The sequence below is a fragment of the Marmota flaviventris genome, chromosome 17, assembly GCF_047511675.1.
Source record: "Marmota flaviventris isolate mMarFla1 chromosome 17, mMarFla1.hap1, whole genome shotgun sequence".
NCBI classification, from domain to species: Eukaryota; Metazoa; Chordata; class Mammalia; order Rodentia; family Sciuridae; genus Marmota; species Marmota flaviventris.
Window position 1 is genome coordinate 120,096 of NC_092514.1, and position 16,780 is coordinate 136,875.

At 38.2% G+C, this 16,780-nt stretch overlaps 1 long non-coding RNA gene across 1 annotated transcript; it reads left to right on the forward strand.

The window, feature by feature from the left end:
• Window positions 1-1,234: 1,234 nt before the first annotated feature.
• Window positions 1,235-7,441, forward strand: LOC139702273 (uncharacterized). The gene is made up of 3 exons (XR_011704859.1): window positions 1,235-1,271; window positions 3,371-3,414; window positions 7,314-7,441. It is a non-coding gene; the product is annotated as an uncharacterized lncRNA (long non-coding RNA).
• The last annotated feature ends 9,339 nt before the right edge of the window (window positions 7,442-16,780 follow it).

Genomic DNA, 16,780 nt, shown 5'->3' on the forward strand with positions numbered 1-16,780 from the left:
TCTTTGAGGGCTGGGGATGTGGCTCAAGCGGTAGCAGGCTCGCCTGGCATGCATGCGGCCCGGGTTCGATCCTCAGCACCACATACAAACAAAGATGTTGTGTCTGCCGAGAACTAAAATATATATATATATATATATATATATATATATATATATATATATATATATATATATAAAGAATTCTTTGAATGAATACTAATGATTTTAATGGAGGAAAAAATGATTTGTTGAGACACATAAGGAAAATTGACAATATTAAAATCATGTTTAGGATAGACTAGAAAAAAATCATAATTAATAAAAGAATAAGTGCAAATCACCCAGAAAGATTTTTAAAAATTTTAAAATGCCTTTCCCCCATAAGCCTGCAGAACCATCATTGGATGATGATAGTAGCATAAAATGTTTTAGGTTCTAAGGTGGAGACTAAAGAAAAAGAAAAATGTTGATGGCTTCAGAAGTTCTTTTTCTCCTTATGAGTTTTTTTAAAATTTTTTTATTACTTTTAATTTGGTGGAGAGATACTGAAAAACTTCCATGGCCCAGGGAGAATTGCCCCACCTCTCCACCTCCTATGCCCTCCACCCATATTTCTTTTTTTTTTTCTCAGTCCACCTTTGCCCCCTCCTCCGCCCTGTCCTTTCCCCAGTGACAGGACTTGGCAGCGGTCACTGCTGGGGAGGAGGAGGGAGGGATGGCCTTGCTCCTGAGCCCCCTCCTCTGCTCCAGAGCTCTCTGCAAATGCTGAGATGAGGAGGAGGAGGGGGAGGGGTGGAGCAGGGAGAGGAGGAAGAGTAGGAGGGGAGGGGGGAGGAGTGAAGCAGGAGGAGTTGCTAACTGGAGGAGTTACAGCACGGGAACTTGGCTGCAGCCTCAGGTACAGCTTCAGCGGCAAAGGTCAGCGCCCTGGGCAGCCGGCACCTGAAGGAGGATGACAGTAGCCAGTCACCGCGCCTTCCCCAGGGGCTGCGAGGGCGGGTGGGAGGTAGGCGGGGGCTCCGGGTCCCCACCCCCTGCTGTGAATGCCCTCGCGGATCCCGGAGGAGCCCAGCGACCCCAAGAGGGCTGTTTCTGGGTGTGGGCACCGCTGCCCGAGTGTGCGGAAAAGGGGAGTTGCATCCCGGAGGCGCCATGGAGCTGGGGAGTTGGGGTTTGGGGTGGGGAGGGCGGGAAGAGGCGGGGAAGAGGCGGAGTCCCGGGAGAGAAAGGAGGCGCTCCAGCGCCTCGGGAGAACTCGGGAGACGAGTCCCGGACCTCGGTGCAGGCCAGAGGTGAGCGCCCAAGCGGGGGGGGGGGGGGGGGACAGGCATGGACCCCACTGGAGAAGCGAGCGCCTGCTGCCCAGACTGGTGCGGGGTTGGAGACAGCCTAGGCTCCAGCTCTCCCCAGGGAGCCAGGGGAGGCAGGACTCGGGAAGTGCTGGGGGTGTGTGAAGGTGAAGCGGAGTGTCAGAGGCAACCCCCGGCTGAGCCTCTAGGAGGAGAAGGAGGAGGAGGGGAGCCCCGCCCCGCAGACAGCCGCCCTTGTCAGCGCCAGGGGCGCTGCACAACAGGAGCTGCAGCGGGCAGGGCGGCTGAGGCTCCCGCAGAGCAGGCCAGGCCGCGGATGGGAGCCTGGCCAGCAGCGGTGGGGGCGGGAGCCTGGGGCGGGGAGCCGGAGCCAGGGGCGGGGATCGGGGGCGGGGCCTCAGAGGCTCCAAGGTCGCTCCCCCATGACTTAACTTTCTGGGTAGACATGTGTGCCAGAGGTGCGCTGGGGCCAGCCGGGGCAGGAGGAGTCCACCCATATTTCAGCTCAAAATTGTATTCAAGGAGTTCTTGATGTCTAAAAAATTTTGCTTTATGAAAAGAACCAACTACTCTCAACTTATCTTTTATTCATTGTAATTAAATTATTCCTTTGTACATGGAATAAAAAAGAAATTATTAAATTTATTTGAAGACATCCGAATAACATTTGGTTATGCAGTCTGCCTATTTTAATATGACTTGCAAAATTGAAAACTGCAGAATAATTCTAAGTCAATAGAAAAATCTCTAAACTTTTTTAAGGACATTCATCTCAAAATGTGGTTTTAAACTTAGGCACTTCACCATCTAACACAGGAAGAGAAAGATAAGAAACCAAATAAAATACTGGCAAAGTCTGACAAAACTCTCTTTCCAAAATTAGACTTATTAATCTTCACATGAGAGACCCCATTTTCTACAGAGGGCTTATTTTTTAATACACAGGACCACCTCTCCTCCCCACTAAACTTAGAAAATTACACTGGTTTCTTGGGGCTTCTGCCCAAGTTTCTTCCTTATGTACCACTGACATTTCTGCAAACCTCCTCTAAATATTGTGAGAGATAGAAGTGGCTTTTTATTTGGAAAAGTAGTTGTGATTTACGATTATCAGTGAAACCCCTTGGGGCTTTATTGAATCATGTCAACAGCTGTCAGTAATAATATGTACTTTGCTGGCCACAACATAATGTGTTGATATGTATAAAACAATGTTACAAACTGGAAAAAAATATATATTTTTTAATAATTTATATGCAGTCTTATGAATAATACAGAGCTCTTTGTGAGCATTATGGTGCTGTAGATAATAAATTTACCCTGTTCTCTGGCCTGCCAAGAGAGTTGTAAAGCAGAATATATTGGTTCACCTTTGTGAAAATAAACAATTTTAGTATGTCAGTACGTTCTAGCTAACATTTACTTCTGAGGTCTTAAAGAATAGTGTGCTCTAAATGGTTCTGGGAGTGTTTATACTGGCTCTGACTCTCCTGGGTAATGTTTCAGTGAGTGATATGATCAGATAACAAGTGGCACTATTTCTCAAGTATTGATATTGTGATATCTCCTGTAGTTTTATTGCCTGGAGTAGCTAATTTTGTCTTAACTGGATCTATAGTTCTGTGTATGCATTTTTAATATGATTTTTTAAAAGTGGTTTATAGACTTGTGTACATTTTCTAAGTGATATCACCCTTCTTTCTCAGTTATTTTTGCATGGATCAGGAATCAATAAGTCCTTAGTGTTCTTGTTTTATCTTCTTGACAAAATACAGACACCCTTATAGGAAATGTTTCTCTTGAAACTGAAATAGCGATCAATTCATCACCTCTTCATGTGTTCCAAATGGTAACAAGACATCTGTATTCATAGCAAATCATAATTGATTATATAAATTAATTTATAGTAACATATTTACATAAACTTTGTGAGAATAGCCAAGCTTTCTGTGTTTATTAATTTATCCTACAAAGCAGTAAGGGTGGTGATTTTTGCATAGGAAGAAAAACTCTGATATTCAATCAATCTTTTGGCTGATAACATACAACTGAAATTTTAACATGTTGTAATTTCCTCACAGGATAACAAAGAAGAAATAAATTTATAAGCAGCACTTTATTGAAGGTAATAGCTTTTCTACAAGGGGTGAAACATTTCATTTTGTTCTTATTTTCTTAAAACGGCATAGACTAATTCTGAGAAAGTACTGAAGCACTTTCTTTATTTATATACATTTTTGGATGTTGATGGGTCTTTATTTTGTTTATTTTGTTTATATGCAGTGCTTAGATGAAACCCTGTGCCTCAAACATGCTAAGCAAGTGTTCTACCATTGAGTCACAATCCCAGCTCCAGGCACAAACACAGGTCTTTCAGCTCTTTCTTGATGTGTAGAATTTCTCACCCATGCCTCTGCTGTCTTGATCTAATTATCCATACATTTACTTCACACTGATACAGTGATTTGATGCACATACACAGTACCATTTACTGCAACAAAACAGCATGGTTTATAACTTAAATCCATTTTAAGCATTCAAGCTAATTAGAGTCATAAAGCTGTAAGAATAGGGCCTTTTAATCCACTGGTATATTAACCTATTTAAGATGGTTGGGCTTTTTATACAAAAAATCCTGAAGTAGTCTGTTTCACTAGTATTAATGCAGATACCATTAGGAGCAGCACACTAGCTGAGCTGAATAAAGATGGCCAATTTAAAAGAAAATCAGAATTTATATAATACAGGACCTTTTAGATCACATCAGGTTGAATCCTTTGGAAAGCAACTGTGTAAGCCATGCAGCTCACAAGACATGGCATGGATCATCCACATTTCACATGGCTTGTGAGGCCTCTGTTTGGCAGCAGAAGACCCTCAACACTGGCTCCCACAAAAGAGGATCCTGCAGTCCAATATTGGGATTAGAAAATTGTAGTAAACTATGGTGAAAGCAATTTTGAAGACAGATGCCTTCTGTTTGTTTCCAGAAAAAATACAGTAAGGAAAATATGAGTGAAAAAGTCCTTTTCCATGAACTCCTATTTGTTTTTCTTTATGAGCATACCCTATTGTCGCGACCCCTTGCCCGCAAGGAAGACGCAACTCAGGAATCTTCTTTCAGCAGTTTACTCAGGCCCTTGATATTTCTTCATCTCCCTCTCGGATGCCCCTCCCAGCCTTAATAAAGCATCTCAAGCCCCAATGCAAAGCTGCCACGTGGAGATTTCTCATAGGGTGGTGAAAAATCATGTGCCAACTCTCCCAAATAAGGAGTTGTTTGTCACAGACCAGAGCGGAGCCAGCCCCATCTTGTAATGGCGACCATAGTCTGCAGAAACTGCAGAAGGGGCTCACCACTGTTCCCCCTTTCTGTTTTATTAAAACAATACAGGCTAGAGTAGAGGTCCTATCCCACTGTGCAGAAGTGGCTGCATAGTATGGCTCAGTCCTAAGGAGGGCCCTTCCCCAGATCTGAGGCCATATCAGCTGACGCCTTTTTTCGTGGGGCGGGGTGTGGACGCGTCTAACCCGCATGCAATAGGACATGCTCTCCTTGAGGTCCACGTCAAGGATCACTCAAGTGCAGTGCCTTGCCTCGCATCCTGTATCGTGACGATGGTGGACGAAGGGGGATAGCTGAGGCTGAACTGTGGCTGTTTATAACGACAAACAAGTTGACAGCACCCTGAAAGAAAGGCACGGACTTTAAGGCGATAGAAAAGCACTAGTGTGGAAACCCATCTGCGTGCAATGGCAGTAAGACCGGCAGAGTGCAAGGGCTTTCCAACACTAAGAGAATGACAAGGAAAGTCATGTCGATCCCAGTGCAATGTTATAATAACTTGGGGTGTAACGACCATGTCAAAGGTTTACTGTTTAAGATGCGCAAGCCAGACTTGAGGCGAGTTGCCATTTTCTAAAGCTGCAAGAGCTTGTATGATCATAGCCTTATCGTGAGCACTGCGGGCCTTAAGGCGACAGAGAAACCACAAACAGAGGAACATACCGAAGCAACACATTGCACCAAAAATGCCCACTCCCACCCATTCCTTAAAGAAGGAAAAGGCAGAGGATAGCCAACTGGTGAATTGACCCAAAGTCACTGGTTCGACACGGGTGCTATTCAGAACAGCAATCTGAGTTAGTTGAGACTGGATCAAGTTTTCTGCTTCCATGGACCAGGTTCCGGATAGATACTCTCCGATGATGCGGGAGGCATTTCTGGAATCATAAAATCTGACAGAGGTTATACATAAATGTGCACGTTGATCAATACAAACCAAATGTACTAGGTCAGACAATTCCTCAACTTGAGCTTGAAGTAGATCTATCCTTTGATTAGCAGCCAGAATCCCAGATAAAATGTGTTGATTAATTTTACTTTGAGATTCAAGTATGGTGGATGTTTGTTGAATAACCTGATTAATAGTGGCAGCAGTTTGTACTTGGCTGGCCATGGCTACTCCAGCTGTAACTGCTGCAGCAGCAGATACCGCCACAGCTGTCACTATAGCTGCCGTAATTCCAAAATCTCTACGGGCTCTAATCAGTTCAACAATAGGAAAGGACTCTGGATCCGCAGTAACCGGGATCGGGACAAAAGTTGGAATTTTCATAACCACTGCCATAGTCCAGGAGCCATTCCAACACTCAGATAAGTAGCAGGTAACATTAGAACAATTAAGCATTCCCTGTGATGTATCATTAGCCAAAATAAACAGGAACGGAGATTGGAGACAGACTGCTGCGGAAGGTAATGTAGCATTAGATAATTGTGAATTATTTGCAGAAATTTTAAGCCTCCTACCTCGCTCCGAGTCTTGGGTACTGCCAGAAACATTAAACAGCCAACTTTGGACTCCTAATATTTCCCTGGGGAAACACAAGCGCGGACTAGACTAGCCCAATCTGAGGGAGTCATGCAAAATCTAGTAAGTCCCTCCACCTGAGTGAGAGTGAAAGCGGCATCTATGCCATAAGTGCGGACAGATTCTGCCAAGGTTTTAACTCTCTTAAAGTCTAAAGGCTCATGATATCTTCCCCTGTTATTGTCCTGAAATACAGGGTATGCAAGTCCCATATCTGTATTAACTGTCCTCCAAACTTGTGCATGAAAAGATCTCCCGGAACCTTGGCTCCCCCCCACATATGGAGGTGGGGCAATCGGCACCATATCTTCTTCTAGATATTCTACCTCCTCCTCCTCAGAGTTTTGTTGACCGATGTTAACTCCCTTCCCCTTCTTACAGTAGGCCTGCGTGCCTTGTGTCTCCTTTTTCTTCTTTTTCATTTTTATCTTATGTAGTTGTTGTAACAATATATCAAGGTCCTCAGAACTCTCTGAGTCGCTTGTGTTCTCAGGCGTTCTGAATTTGGTCAAGTCTGGATAGAGCCTTCTCCTATTTTTATCTTCAGGCTCTTTTGCCTTCTCACTACTCTTACTCTTAATACTCTCTGCCACTTCACTACATGATCCTTCAGATTTTTCCTCATGCAGTTGCTCAAGAATAGCTTGACCCTCACTCACAGCTTCCTGGCATTTACCATCTGTTATACATCCTCTAACTAACTTCCAAAGTGGTATAATGCCACCCTGCAAGGTACCTTGCTCATGAGCGAAATCTAGATCTTTCCCTAATTTGTCCCAGCTGGGAACCGTAAGACTCCCTGAAAAAGCAAACCAAGGAGCCGCTATATCAGCTTCTCTTAAAAACATATGCAAAGTACTCTGCTTTATACTAAGTCCTTTTGAATGTAACAACCCATCTAGGGCCAATAAAAATTGGGCTTGAAGAAGCAACGCCCATAATGTTTTTAGAGCTATAAAGAAAGTGAAAGTACAAAAGTCCCCGCTCTCTTCCTTTTACAGGGGAGCGTCCCTGTCGTCACAACAACAAAAGAAGCACAAAAAACAAAAGCAAAATGACACAACAAAAGAAACACAGAAAACAAAAGCGAAAGTAGAAGCGAAAGTACACAGTGCAGCTGCAATAAAATGTAATGCTCTCTCTTTCTTTACAGAGGAGCTGCCCCGCTTTGGTCGTGGATCCCACTTACCTGGGACTAACCCCGCTTTGATCGCGGATCCCACTTATTGGGACTAACCCCGCTTTGGTCGCGGATCCCACTTACCTGGGACTAACCGGTGCACCACCCCTGACTGCTGAAAGTTCTGGTTCCCGGGTCTCGGCACCACTTGTCGTGACCCCTTGCCCGCAAGGAAGACGCAACTCAGGAATCTTCTTTCAGCAGTTTATTCAGGCCCTTGATATTTCTTCATCTCCCTCTTGGATGCCCCTCCCAACCTTAATAAAGCATCTCAAGCCCCAATGCAAAGCTGCCACGTGGAGATTTCTCATAGGGTGGTGAAAAATCATGTGCCAACTCTCCCAAATAAGGAGTTGTTTGTCACAGACCAGAGCGGAGCCAGCGCCATCTTGTAATGGTGACCATAGTCTGCAGAAACGGCAGAAGTGGCTCACCACACCCTATAGAAGAAAATAGAATTTTGACTGTGAGGGGAAATCTGGACCTTCAGTGATTGTTATAGAAGAATAGGAAATGTTGACACCAAGGGTATGCTATCAAATACTTAGCATAGGACTGCCTACTTCTTTGAGATAGGCTTTGTGGTAAATAGAAAATGCTGGTAAAATTTTTTCTTTTGGTTTCATGAAGCCTAGAGTTTTATTTGATGTTTGAGATCCATTGTGCTTTGAAATATAATCTTCTTAGCATCCCTGCCATAGGTTTATATGAAAGGTGATTTAGCGTACTGTGGTGGGCTAACATCCATTGCTTCTTTCCATGGGAAATATTTTGTACTAAAAAAAATAAATACTCTTTAATAGGGAATTTTATTCATCATTGAGTGGAGGCTTTCTTAAAATGCTTTTATTCAAACACACCTTTTTTTAGAGAGAGAGAGAGAGAGAGAGAGAGAGAGAGAGATTTAATATTTTTTTTTTTTAGTTTTTGGCGGACACAACATCTTTATTTGTATGTGGTGCTGAGGATCGAACCCAGCGCCATGCGCATGCCAGGCGAGCATGCTACTGCTTGAGCCACATCCCCAGACCCCTCAAACACACCTTTTATTTAAAATATAGAAATGACTGGCTTACAAAGCCAGTTATGTAAAAAAAAATTCAGACACTTTAAAATGAAGTAAACAGATCACTCATATTAAATTTTCTACAAAAATATTTCAGTTACCATTATATTTAGAAAAATATAAAAGAATCAAATTATTTTACATACATAGAAAAGTTAACCTTAGATAAAACATATATACATTTATACATAGTGTTCTGGAGTGCACATGCACATACATATTCTAAAATATATATAAGATTTCAACGACTTGGAGAAAAATTCCAGGAAGTATCTAGTATTGATATTATTTAATAAACTTTCATGAATAAGTAATTACAAAATCGTGTCTAAACTTGTGAGTAATAGTTTCATATGTTATCTATATCCCAAGAAAATAAGTTTTCAGAGATTTATCAGAGGATAAATAATCTGTCATTCCTCACAGTATTATCATGCATTCACTACTTTTCTTATTTTTAGCATGGATTCTCTAGTACATTAAGACTTCTTTACTTTCTTAATCACTCTTTGTATTCTGTCTTTCTCTATCTCACTCAAAGAATAGATTTAAATGAGACAATATATTATTTTTTAATAAATGAATATATTTTAGTTGCTTCAAAAGTATTTGCTTTTTTTCATAATATGTTACACTTATTCTTGAGTATTACAAACTTCACAATGGAATATATAAAACATTTCAACATATATAAACATGCTTTTTTATTTTTGTATATAAATATTTTATTTCCTCTGAATTTGCTCACAATCTTTTATAACATAATTTTTACATTTTATTCTAATTTGTTATAAAATACAGTAGAATGCATTGTAATTCATATTACCCAAATAGAGTACAATTTTTCATATCTCTTGTACACAACAGAGTCACACCATTCATGTCTTCATACATGTACTTAGGATAATGACATCCATCTCATTCCATCACTTTCCTATCCCCATGCTCCCTTTCTTCCCCTTCCTCCCCACTGCCTTATCTATAGTTTTTTCTATTCCTCCCATGCTTCTCCCTCCTTTCCATTACATATCAGAAATTTTATGTGAGAGAAAACATTCAGCATTTGGTTTGAGGGGATTGGCTTACTTCACTTAGCATAATATTCTTCAGCTCCATCCATTTACTTGCATATGCCATGATTTCATTCTCTTTAATGATGAGCATTATCCTATTTTGTATAAAAAGAACATTTTATTTATCAATTCATATACTGAAGGGCATCACAGCATACGACAAAAATGCAGCTACAACAATGTTTATAATAGCACAATTTAAAAAATGATTTTAACTATCAGATTATAAATGCTTTTTCTAAAAATCTAATATAAAGGTATAAAAACGCTACATGGTTTCTATTGAACATTGTGGATGTTGAAGGTGTTGAATATTTTCTTATATATTTATCATCAGAAATACTATTATTTCTACTAATAAAATGTTTCTAAAATGAAAATATTAAATGGAGAAGCCAATAAAGTAATAGCCTTGCCTCATAATGTATTAGGTGTAAGAATTTGTGAATATTATAGTATTTTTTAGGTGTAAAACCTTAGCTAGATTTCATTTGAATCTTAGCTTTTCTCACTTAATAACTTTATAAACTATGATATATCACTTAACTCTGGGATTCTCAGTTTGCTTATCTGTCAATCATTAATAATTGCTCTCAGATTTTTCTGGAAAATTTGAACATGCCCAACATTGTTTTCTTTTTCTTTTTTAAAAATATTTAGTTATTTATTTTTTAGAGAGAGAGAGAGAGAGAATTTTAATTATAATTTTTTTTTTTTTTTTTTTTTTTTTTTTTTAGTTTTTGGCGGACACAACATATTTGTTTGTATGTGGTGCTGAGGATCAAACCCAGGCTGCACACACTCCAGGAGAGTGCTCTACCTCTTGAGCCACATCCCCAGCCTGTTTTCTTTACTTATATGTTATAAAAGAATTTTTCAGAGTTCTCTAAAGTAAAGTAGCCCTGAAAAAAAGCAAGTGCTCTATACAATGTAGACATGCAGTGGTCATAACTTTTGAGATCAGAACTACATGAAGCTTGGTTTGTATACTCCATCAATTCAAATTTTGTAAATAAGGGACAAGACAATGTTTTTATACCATGAAGAAGACCTCATAGCAGGACAGGTACACACTACAGTCACTTATCTCCATGAAGTCCCAATATCACATCCACTTATCACATCCACCACATTTGCAAAAAGACATCTCATTACATCAAAACTGGTATATGAGATGTAACCTCACTAAAAGTCTCACGAAGCACAAAAAAATTTGGACACCATACATGGGAGGGAGGAAGCCAGGACCAGATCAAACAGAAACTGCTTGCATTAAGACCTGTAACCACCTTGGTGATGTAGCTGAACACAAAGAAAAACCAAAGCATGAGTATTGGGGTTTAGAGATAAGTGTGCAAAAGGCTTAATTGTTCTAAGGCAAGGAAGCAATGTAAACCATAATTGTAACTATGCAGTTATAAATCACAATTTTAAAAAAAAGGACAGAAAAACAGGCAGAAGTACCGAATTAAAGAAGAGGATAGAGTTTTTAACTCATAATAGAAGACTTGACAATCCTTACCAAAGGGGTGAATATGTCCAGAAATTTTCCTTTATGAAGGTAATTTGTGGAAGGAGTGAGTTTTTCGTTTCTGAAGAAAATTTTGGCAGAAAGTATAGGATAAGAGAAGGAATAGCAAAAGCACAAAAGTCACAGAAGGAAACTAAAGTCTAGTAAGATGTTCAGTTATAGGGTTGGGGATATAACTCAGTTGCTAGAGTGCTGGCCTCACATTCACAAGGCCCTGGGTTTAATCCCCAGTACCACCAAAAAAACGTTCAGTTACAAATTTTTATTGTGTTTATCATGATGTCATTTAGAATTATTATTAGTATTATTATTTAAATCAGGAATTGAACCCACAGGTGCTTAACTACTGACCCAAACCCCAGCTCTTTCTTTTCTTTTTTCTTTCTTTCTTTTCTTTTTTTTGGAGACTTAATCTTGCAGAATTTCTGAGACTGGCTTTGAGCTTGCAATTCTCATGCCTTAATCTCTAGAGCCAACCAAGATTACAGGCATTCGCCACCATGTCCAGCTTGGAATTTTTTTAAGTCATTTTATTTTTATATATCAGGACTTCATCTGACAATGATTGTATTTTCTTTTGCTAATGTTTTGAATAGAATCTGTACCTTATACCACAAATAACCTAAAAACTCACTCTTTATGTAAATATGATATCATCTTGGCATGAGTGGAATGACTCTACAGTTCTTGAAGTGACTCCCCAAGTATTGTCAAACATAATGTCAAATCTTTGATATTGTTCCATAAGAAATTTGGAAAACAATGTGGCACATTAAATGTATATTCTAAAAAATTAAAAAGCCTTGAAAAATATGTTCCAGATGCTTGTGCTTTAATCCATTAGGAGTAATGTTTTAGACTGTATAGTTGAGAAAATAAATGTTGTTTAGAACCTCACATCTCAGTGATTTATTTAATCAATGTTTATTTCCCACTCTAAAAGGTCTAAAGTGAACAAAATCTAATGGTCAGGCAGGTCTACTGGGTGGCTTACATCTGAGATAGTTCTCAGAACTCTGGAGTTCCTGCATTTCATGGGTTTTATGAATCATTTTTCCTCTACAATTTGTTAGTATCACAAGAGTAGGTGTTTCCATCAAAAATATCCACCTTAGTCTCCCAGACTTTAGAAATTTTCACTTTGTGATGGTGTGCTGTGGGAGAGGCATTAGCTTTCAGAATCACTTTCAGCCTTCAGCACACTTGTTTGTGCTACTTGCCATCTTGAAGTATTTTTCCAGCATAAAGTATGCTTAGACAGTTATTTTGTGTATGGAGAAAAACTTGAATTTTTATTTAACTTGCCTCTTGGCTGACTCATGTCTCTTAACCAGTGATGAATTTCTATTAATAATTTTACATGAATAATAAATGAAAAGGCATATTTAATAGGATAAAATTATAAGTAACAATAGAATGAGCCATTATGACTTCATTAAGATTGCCAAATGAGAAAGAAAATTAATGTATTTTAAATATTTGTAATTTAAAATTATTGTACTTAAAATATAGCAAATACGGTAATTTTAAAACTGTTTCTATATCTTAATATATATGATTGAAACTTTATAACTTAAAGATTATTTTTTCAAACCTGAACTCAATGAATCACACCTCACCAGGTGCAAAACTCAAAAATGAAGGCAGAGAATTTGTATATTAAGAACAAGATTAAAAAATTAAAAAAAATAGATGGCTATTATAAAACCTGGAAGATAGTGTTGAAAAGATTCTTCAGAATGAAAACAGAAGATTGGACAAGGAGAATAAATTTCCCTAACATGATTCTAAAATGAGAGAAATGAGATATGGAAAAGGGGAGGTAGAACATGAAAAAAATAAAATTCTCTACTGCTGAGTGGGAATGTGAATCTTCAAAGAGTTTAAAGTCTTTCCACAAAGTAAAAAGTGATCATGAATAAAGGTGCCAAACCCACAGTTGTCCCTGAGTTACCACCAGTCTCCCTGTCTAAAGACACAGGAGAAGTTCTTTCAAGTTTTTTGAGATAAGGTTTAAAACTAAACATCCAAGTCACTCAACCTTTCTTTAAACTAGGAGCTAAACATAAAGACCATGGTGTCTACACAGATTTATATCCTGTGATATGACTGTGTCTGTGTTTTAAATAATTTCATCCGTTGCTTTATGAATTTTTAAAAATGACTATATTCTGTAATGGAGTCCTTTGTAAATTACCTGATAAATGTTGAATAAGAAAAAGTTATCTACCATATCTAGAATATGGTGAAAGGCATTAAAGTTAATTAATCTAGAGAACTAGAAGTAAAAGTGTTCCAGAAATGAATGTAAATTTGCTAGTTTACATTTAACTTCTGGATTCTTACCATGTACCCATAAAAATATAAGATTTGAAGAAAAATATGTTTTAAGACAGTATGTACTAGTCCTTTGTCTTGGCTAAGGGAAGTCAGACCTCTTAAGACCAAATCCATTCCTCTTTGTTATAGCCCTAAATGCTGTGTGGTCCTGCACTGGCTTTGGCCTTGTTTTTCAGTTCTTACTGTCCTGTAGCACTTTTTGTTCTGACATTATTTAAATAGTGCTCTCATTCTGGGTGGTTCTACACATTCTGTATTATGAGCAACATGCACAGGGTAATCATTAATTATTGAAGAAATACTAAGAAAATTACTTCTAAAAATAGATAAAGAGAGCTAATTATTTTCTTTAACCATTTTAAGACCTAAATATAATTACTCAAAAACTTGTTCTTCATTTTTTTTTTGTTTTTTGATGTCACAGTGGAAAGACGTGAGAGAGACACATGGACAGACACAGGGGATGTATAAAATTTTCTGAGGTTAAACCTTGTTGTGCACACCTATTTCTCAAGTATTTGCTTAGAATTCTGACTTTTTTCACTAATATATTAAATCATTAAGATTTGGTAAATTAGAATGCTTATTAGTTTTGACTTTACATCAAAATTGATTCTGATATTTTCTTGCCAAGAATTTATTTATTTCATGGTCCTCAGATTTTGGGGGCTTACTTAATATTCTTATCATCTCTCACTTCTGCTTGCATTACTCAGAGACAGAATTGCTGTACTCTTTCATATGTATTTCTTAAGAGTAAAAACTTCAGAGTATTTGTTCGGGTATCATAACTATTTTAAATTAATCTCATGGTAAAACAACTCTAAATACTCCTTTCTATGTTTTTACATTTTCAAATTGAGGTTTTCTTCAGAGCATATTTTACTGAATATTTGTGTTTTACAATAACAGACTCAGAAATTTCAGTCACTAAAATCCATTTATTTACTGATATATGTACAATTTGGATTTTTAATTTTGTGCAGCTACAATAATATTTGATAATAATATTTATGATGCTTTCATGAACAAAAGTATATTACAAAAATAGATGTATTTCACTATACCTTAATAAAAATGGACATGTACATTTATCATTATTTAAATGTTTATTTTCACCTCTGGGTATATTTTACCAATATTATTATAAAATAAATCATATAACATTTATTACTTTATGTTTATTTCTTTGTACCATATTTATTTATTATGTTATTGTTCTATACATATTGCTGGTTAACACATTCTTTTTTTTAAATGGAGAGTGAGAGAATTTTAATATTTATTTTTTAGTTTTCGGTGGACACAACATCTTTGTTTGTATGTGGTACTGAGGATGAAACCCAGGCCGCACACATGCCAGGCAAGTGTGCTACTGCTTGAGCCACATCCCCAGCCCCAGGTTAATACATTCTTAAAAAGAAAATGCTATTTAATAACCATAGCAATGTTATATTAAAGAGCTTTTTAAACTACTCTTTTAATACATATTTTCTTTTATCTTTCTAAAACATTCTAGAATCTGTAAATTTATAAATATACACATTGAGAAACAAGAGATCCTATGGCAATAAGTAATATACCAAAGTGTCAAAACCTGATAAGTTCAGTGCTAGAATTAACAGTTTTCCTGAAGTGCAGTTCAATCATGTCTCTAATGCAGTTAGTAAGCAAAACATTAAAATAACTGTAATTGAAATGATTCAGCAAACTATTTGGCATGACTATATATGTCCTCAATTTTAATCAAATACATATTAGATTTATTTATAATATATAGGTTAATTTATTCCTTTATGATCATTATCTATTTTTTGAGAAATGACCTCTAGTAAACAGCCTCATTTGGCCTCAGGATGTGTGTACAGTAAGAAAAAAAGTCTCAAGAGTTCTCTCTATTATATTCATAATATATTCACATATCCCCAAGGCCTTTCACATACTGGTCAGTCACCCACAGCAAGCAATTTGAAAGTTCATGAAGTTTTGCAATATAACATTGTTATCCTTTCAAGCTATTTCTAAGAATTCTGTGTGCTTTATTGAAAACATCAAGGAAAATGAATATATCTTTTTAAACCCAGAACTTGAAATGACACTGGACTCAAGAGATCGAGTTTATGAAGACAGGAGTTATGTGTTATGGCTTCTGTTTATCTGCAGAAGAGCTGTCAAGGTGAAAGGGGTTGTGTGAGAATGGCCTTAGGCCTGAGCCTAAGCAACTCCTGTAATGCCAGATTCATGGGACCCCAATAGACCTCCAGGAGCTGAATCTGATGCAATCACACAAGAGTGTTTATTGTAAGCTCAAGCCTGGACTCACAACCATTTCAGATACAGTGGTCCCAAAGAGTGAGTCTTGACCCTTAATTCAGTGAGGATTAATAGATTTTGGGGGACACTGTATGCATCACGACATCACACAGCCAATCATTTCACATCACAGAAAAGTCAAACAACAACTCTTAACATTGATTAGCACATTCATTGGCAGGAACAAGTTGTGTAAGGGTGATTGGTTAGTTCAAGTTGTGGATACATTTGAACTGATTGGTTTAGGCCATGAGAGGTTGCAAGAGTGTATATGATAAACTTGCCTAATCATTTTACCAATCAACAAAACTACTGGGAAGGTTACCTGGTGTTTCAGGTATTTTCTGTGTCTCATGCATTTTGTGGTAGCTAGGGGGTTGCTATGGGTCCTAACCTAGTGTAACTGAGTCAGGATCACTTGGCATGGAAGATCTCTCCAGTTATTCACAGACAAACAACTCAGCAGGGTGGGTATATGCCTAGGAGCACTCTGAGTTTTTCCATGGACAAGGGTAACTCCCCGCTTTGGACAGGCTTTGCTCTGACGTAGAGGCAGGTTACTCAAAAATGGAGTCACATCAGTTTCTCACTCCACTTAAAAAACTCAAGTTTGAAACCTGAGGTCATTATTAGAGGTCATTTATCACCAGGCACACCCACAGAGCCCTCTAATATGGCCTCAGACAAATTACTTCCCCTCATCCTGATAAAGTGAATAAAGCCTCTGCAGGCTTTCCTCTCCTGATAAGAGTGAAAGGTAAGAATATCAGGATGAAGACCACCAGACCAGATATTTCTGACCTCAGGGTAAATGAGAAATCTGGTGGCACCTGATAATTACAAGGTGTGGTAAAAAAAATAGTATAAAACTAGAGTGAATAAACAGGGATTCAGCCAGCCTAAACAAGTATGTCCTCCAGCTGGAGAGCCTGATGAGGACCTACACTGATATCCCATCACTTGCCATCATTTTCCTATTCTCTGTGTGATCCTCACTGTTCTCAAACTCTACCACCTTGTCTGGGCCTTTGTGAGAGCTGCAAATTCTCCCTGTGACCCTCTCCTCAACTGGTCATCCACTCCCCACCAGAAAAAGCCTGTTTTAGTTTGGGACCTG